At 34.7% G+C, this 7,104-nt stretch overlaps 1 long non-coding RNA gene across 1 annotated transcript; it reads right to left on the reverse strand.

The window, feature by feature from the left end:
* Nucleotides 1-1,345: 1,345 nt before the first annotated feature.
* On the reverse strand, nt 1,346-3,623 carry LOC135071437 (uncharacterized). Its single transcript, XR_010257246.1, has 4 exons — nt 3,534-3,623; nt 3,010-3,224; nt 2,605-2,832; nt 1,346-1,855 (listed from the first exon to the last, which is right to left on the reverse strand). It is a non-coding gene; the product is annotated as an uncharacterized LOC135071437 (long non-coding RNA).
* Nucleotides 3,624-7,104: the final 3,481 nt, after the last annotated feature.

A 7,104-nucleotide genomic window follows, 5' to 3' on the forward strand; every position in this document is an offset into this window, starting at 1 on the left:
GCGGGTTCGATAATACGTATTTTAGTAATTATAAAATGCTTATAAAATCAAAATTGATATTTTGTGGCTTACGATTATTTACTTAGGAGGCATCGATTTCCATTTTCTATCTTCTATAGGTACTTATAATAAATCTGTAGAGAGGTCAACTCTGTACATGAAATATATTTTCAAAATAACTATCAGGGGGTGATACTGATGCCAAAAATGCAATCAGTAAAATTTTTGTCTGTCTGTCTGTCTGTATGTTCCTTATAGAAACAAAAACTACTTGACGGATTTTAACGAAACTTGGTACAATTATTCTTCATACTCCTGGGCAGGTTATAGTATACTTAGGAATTCCCACGGGAACAGGAATTAGCGGGAAAATCCTTTTGTATGAAAAATCTAAACCGCTTAAGTTAGACGCTTTAAATTTCGCACGTAGGTACTTTAGTAAACTAATTCCCACGGGAACTGGAATTCGTGGGAAAATCCCTTTGTATGAAAAATCTAAACCGCTTTAGTTAGACGCTTGAAATTTGACATGTAGGTATCTTAATAAACTTAAAGCTTAGTTACAACAGGATATTGCAAAATTCCCACGTGAACGGGAAAAAACATTTGAACGAAAAAATCTAAACCGCGTAAGATAGATGAAGGGGGTAAAACGGGATCCACGCGTACGAAGTCGCGGGCGGCCGCTAGTTGCTAATAAAACTATTTATTGTCAAGAATTATATGTATAATAATGCGAATTCCCGTTCCCGTGGGAATTAGTTTACTAAAGTACCTACGTGCGAAATTTAAAGCGTCTAACTTAAGCGGTTTAGATTTTTCATACAAAAGGATTTTCCCGCTAATTCCTGTTCCCGTGAGAATTCCTAAGTACCTATACTATAACCTGCCCAGGAGTATGAAGAATAATTGTACCAAGTTTCGTTAAAATCCGTCGAGTAGTTTTTGTTTCTATAAGGAACATACAGACGGACAGACAGACAGACAAAAATTTTACTGATTGCATTTTTGGCATCAGTATCACCCCCTGATAGTTATTTTGAAAATTATATTTCATGTACAGAATTGACCTCTCTACAGATTTATTATAAGTAGGTATAGATATGTAGGAGAGACGTCTTAATTACACTTTAAATCGTAGATCGATAAAGAACCCCTTTGTCAAACCGTATGAATAGCAGCAAATAGAACTTTGCGTATTGGAAAAATAGGAATGCCTACGGAAAAGCCAAACATTTTTTAAAAAGAAGTTAATATATTTTACTTACATTTAAATCCAAAAATATCTTTATTCCGACCCAAGGGTAAGTAGGCAGTTATGTAGGTATAAATGAAAATACGTATGTAGGTACTTATTATTTATTAATGGTCATGTTCTACATTTTCTATTAAATATGGGCCCAATACATCAATGATGTCGCCATCACAACAAAGTACCATAAATGGTTTAACGAGATTCCGATATTTGTATAGGGAATAAGTTTTTTTTTTTGGTATGCATAATTGCTACTTTTTTGCACATAAATGTATGTATGTACCATCCATGATGACAATAGCCTTTCTTTGTGGTAAATCGTTTCCTGGCTTCCCGAAAAGAGACTGGAACATAAAGGTTTCTTTGGGCTACTTCCTCTCTACTAATATGTTGTAACCCTAAATGTGCTGGTACGAAATGTTCCTCCATCATACTGCGTGCTTTCATTACATATTTTGTAAGAGTACTCCTTGAAATGCCAAGTAATGTAGCTATTCTGTCATCTGAATCACCGGTCCTCAGCTTCATTAAATAAGCACCAACTGTAGTAATTCGTGCTCTCTGATAGTATCTATGGCAAAGAAGATCTGAAGGACGAATCTGAAAATAAAATAAAACATCAGATTCACAGTTCAACAATAAGAAGAGCAATATTTATATAGGATTAACGACTTTTGTGTGTAACGGAATAGTAAGATGAGTGATGAAAGATAATTTATGATTTGAACGCTGAATGATGAGGAATGATTGGTCTATGGAGGAAACGAAAGGGATGAATGAGGAACGAGGATTGAGAGTGAGAATAGTGGTAGTTTAAAAGAGTAGTCTGTTGTTATGCAGGAAGTATAAATAAAACTTTACTGAGTTTATTTGGCTCAGGGAATTTTTAACTGGCTTTATAATAGTAAAAATTATGTTTAATATTATGTAAGTAATAATATTGCAATATTTTAATAATATAAGTCTATTTGTATTATACAGGGTGGAAACGATAAGTGATCTATAACACTTTTAATATTGTGTGGCTGGCATACATTTAGTATGGAGGCTGAAAACATTGAATTTTCATTTAATTCTGTAACTATTTACTGATACCGTTAGAAAGAGCTCGTGAAGCTCTTTCAGGATGAGTAACCAGTTTTTCGATATCTTGTGTAGTTTAGAAATAATCGAGTGAGATCACTTATCGTTTCCACCCTGTATAACCTGTATGGATGAGAGTAGTGGCAGATTGAAAGCAATGGAAGGAGTTGAAGGATGGGAAGGCTGATTCGGAAAAAACCTTTTTTATTATTATAATAAACCGGCATAATTATTTTTATGTATTATAAAACTGGCAGGGCTCTTACCTCTCTGGGTTGAATCCAATTTCGAACAATGTTTAATATATCTTGATTATTCTCTGTATCCAAACAATGACTTCAAGTTCGCAATAATGAACAACCACATCCAACACAAACTTGTTGGTGACCTACCGGGGCACCGGTTGGCATATCTGGAGAGTCTTGTGAAGTAGGTGTGGTATCTCTTTGCAATAATGAGTGACAAGCCCCACAGATGTAGTCATTTGCAGTAACCTGTTTAAAAATAATAATAATTAGAAATAAGTTTAAAAAAATTATCAGTTTTTTAATGTCCCGCACTTAAATTATTTTATTTTAGTATTAATTTACAGAAACCAATAACTTTACAAGAATTAGACTGATTGTATAGCCAATAACATTTTATTAAATAAGGACTTTAGCGTGCATTACCTCTAATGGAGTTAGTCGTTCCACAATTATGTTCCTGATGTTAATATGATGTTGAGTGTTAGTTCTCAGGGACATGAGCTGATGTGAACGTGTTCTAGGCTCTAGTGTTCTACTGCAAAGCACACATTTTCTGCTAAGATTTGAAGTAGATGCATTTGTGTTGTATCTTGGGCTTGGGTCCAACATGTTGTGCATATAAGATCATGAGCTGTAACCTGTAAAAATAAATAGATTCATTGCATGCCATGCCACACATACTCCTGTGCGTTGAATAAATTGAGCCGCAAACCATAAAAAAAATGATAATTCAATATTATGTGCTGTTAGTAGAATTTTGGGTCAGAGGGTAGGGTTAAACAGCTTTAGTAAATAAGCATTGTTGTTATAATAATTAATTATGACGTGTTACAAACTTAGTTACAAAAAATAATAATCTAGTAGTCTTAGTTCCAAAAAACAAAACAAAACAAGCTTTCATTGAGAGCAGGGAGATAGTGTCAAAGTAAATAATTCCTTAGATTTACACCAAAACCAGCTGGATTGTCAACATAATTGTTGTTTCGCTCATGCCTCCATTGCGCTGTACCATCGACTAGTTTCTTACAATCGAATCGGGCCTGGCTGTCCACACTGTCCAGGGTTGAACCACAGATAATAGCGGAACATTCATTTCAAGACAACCCGCCATGAGAATGGCAATTCAGAAGTTTGGCAAGGCTAGTACATAATCATAAGATTGCAGAGCAAAATGTAGGTACTTACCGATCGAGGTGCTGCCCATTGTTGTGTATAATTATGTTGCTCATTTTCTAACACCATAGAACCACCAGCCGAGCCTTGGCCGAGCCACACAAAAACAGTAAATCCCAGGCTGAGTATGTCGTTATTGCAATCAATCAGAGTCCGTTTGAATAGCCAAGTTTGTAGTTAATAAAGTTCCAAAAATAAAAGCTAAAACACAAACGAATCACAAAGAAGGATCAAGCAAGACAGCAACACAGCAAGAGTGAGTGAGAGAGAAAAGGTGATGCGAGTGAATGACAATTTGACTAACAAATAGGGATGTCCATTTAGAATAGACATAATCGATTAAATTGATCGTTTTTGAAAAATTTTATTTTTAAACATTGTGTTGCTATAAATATTTATTTTATTTATTTAATAGGACAACCAACAAGACATACACTGGAAGACAATCAATATTTACAACGTATTTAACTTAATCTAAGTGCTGCCTTAATTATAGGTTGCCACGGCATGCAATAGTGGACTTATACATAAACAGTGTCTACACTTAAAGAAAAGAGTAAATATGTAAATGTAGGTAAATAAATGTGATTAAATATACATAAAATGCAATAATCCACTGAAGCGCTGCGGGCGCGGCGGATCTGCGCCCGTCTAAAGGTCTAATGATTAGACTCTAGTCTAATCGATCATACCATTATTTACTTAAATCGAATTAAAAAAGCGCATCTCTGTCTCTGCTCTGTCAATATGTCGGTGACTTTGATTTCGTTTAAATACTTTTAAAATATTTTTTCGAACTGCAACTTGTCCGATAGGTTTGGACACTTGCAAGTAAATAAATAAAATATACATAAAATTATGGTACATACTAAGTCTTTGAAAATCTTAGGGCGATTTTTATCAATGTCCTTTGTCTGCTCGATTGCATTGATGGTAAGGAGCAATGGTATTATCTATAATATCATTGGTAAGGAGGGACTGTTCTAAATACATATTATGATAGTTGAGATGGTTGAGAATATTTCCGGGTCGATCGCTTCCACCTTCGGCCTAGATAGTACCTACCTACCTACTTATACGCCAAACTATCTTATGATTGTTATGCATTGTTAAGTAGGGTTATACCTAATACCTAATTATGATTGTTATGCATTGTAAGTAGGGTTATAAATAATTATAATTTACATAAGCAGCAGGTCGGTTATTTTTATTTAGGCAAATGTAATATTTTAAAAGACAATACGTACGATCAGATATTAAGATCAAAGATAAAGATTTCTGCTGTGAAAAAAAATATAAAACAGCTAACTTCTATATCAAGTTCCAACGTCGCTATACGTACCTACCTACTTAATGCTACTGGATTATACGTTCATAGCTCAGAAGTTTAGTCCTTTTTCAGCAGTGTTTAGTAAGAATATTATTACAAATGGGCTTTTAGGGATTTTCTTCACATGGAATAAACGACAAAGTTCTTAGTTACTTATCCAATAGGTAGTAGTAACATTTATATGTAGAAAACAGGAACTTAGATGCCAACGAAAGAAAATAGGCTATCAAATGTTGTTTTGGGGACTTACCTTTATAAAAATATCACATTTAAAAATTCATACCATTTGTTGTTATTTAAAAAACAATGTCAATTTTGACGATTAACTGAAAGTCTATTATCTATGAATATAGTAGCGATATATGGTATCCAGCGGCAATGGCAGTGCAAAATTTTGACAATGACTGTAGTTATCATACTTCGAGTTTGTCCATGGAGACGGCAAAAGTCCTTTAGTTGGCCATAAAGTAAACTTAACGGAAAATGTTACTTAATTGATACCGAGGCGCAACCTGGAAGCATTGCTAAGTGTGCTCCTCGTTACTGGTTCATCGTTCGTCATCGTCATTGTTCGTAAAAACCGGGTCGCGGCAGGCAAATAATAAAATTAGTCTTATGTCTTCTCCCTTATTAACTTCGATGGATAAATAGCTAAACCTCCTTGCGCGTAACTGACGTTTGTTGGAAAACCGATTTTTTCAGGCCATCGGATTTTAATTTCAAAAGTCATTGACCAATCCCAGTTCATATAATAACTATTATGACGTTTTCTATTGGCCAAAAGATTTCACTCTCTAAAAATCCGCGTGCAACCATATCCTGCTTAAATATTGTGCACTTTATTCAGCACAGATTAAACAAGCTAAATGACAAATAGAATAGATTGAAATGACAGATTGCACTTGAATTACCCTACAGAAATGAAACATCATTTGTTAACTTTGATCTCGGATAATATCCTTTATCCGTCGAATAAGTGATCCTTTAGTTTGAAAATGCCAAACCTTTTGGTTTTTCCATAAAGTTAATACTCCTCTGGATTTTTCCATCTAATAAAGCTACCTGCAATAGTCTTGGAACGATTGAAACTTGTCAAAAAACTTTTTTAATTTGCCTTCCTTTATTTTGGAGGCATTTATTGCCATCTAAATTCGCACACGAATCTTCAAAAATTAAAGAAAACCAATTTTAAATATAGGAAATGTTTTATCTTTTACTTAATATAATTTTATAGCAAGTAGGTAAGTATATTTATTTATACTGTTATCAACAAAAAATAAACAAAAGGCCTCAAGCTATAACTCGTTCAAATGTGAAAAATGCGATACTATGGAGGCTTCATAAAGCATTTTCCAAGATTCCAAGAATATTCCTTCACGCAGCGTACCTTTGAAGCTCCTACTTATGTTACTTGATCATTAGTTGGATTGCAAATAAGTAGCTATCATGTAATCTAAGTTGTTTACCGGTATCATCTAACAGCTCTAGGGAAATCGGACGATGGCGGCAGAAATAACGATGCACCTTAATTTGTTACGATATTCCTCCAATTTCCTTAGGGCTTCAGGCGAATTGCAGTCGATTGGTAGAAAATAAACCTTGTAAAATACACCCACTGGAAAGGTCACATGGCGTAAAGAGGCTATTATTGGGAACGAATGAGAGAAACATTGGAGTCGCAAAAATTGTTACTGTTCTTCAATAAAAAGAAACCTTCGATGTTGACCTTTGATATAATACTCGTGCCACGTTCATAAATAGTAAGTAGGAAACAGTTTTAGATGTAATCACCATCCCTCTGCGGATATGAGACCTGTGGGCTGAGTGTGAGTTTACATCAAACTTAGTGTGAGTTTACATCAAAGGGTTAAACGCGCTCACTAGTGAGCGCGTTTAAAAATGTATGAAAATTTTAGTTTTTGAACGTTTCCCGCTAGGAGCGCTGTACAATCATGTCATTTTTTGACGCGCTCGTGAGCGCGTTTGATGAAAACTCACACTAGGCCCCCTGTATG

This window comes from Ostrinia nubilalis, chromosome 4 (assembly GCF_963855985.1).
Source record: "Ostrinia nubilalis chromosome 4, ilOstNubi1.1, whole genome shotgun sequence".
NCBI classification, from domain to species: domain Eukaryota; kingdom Metazoa; phylum Arthropoda; class Insecta; order Lepidoptera; family Crambidae; genus Ostrinia; species Ostrinia nubilalis.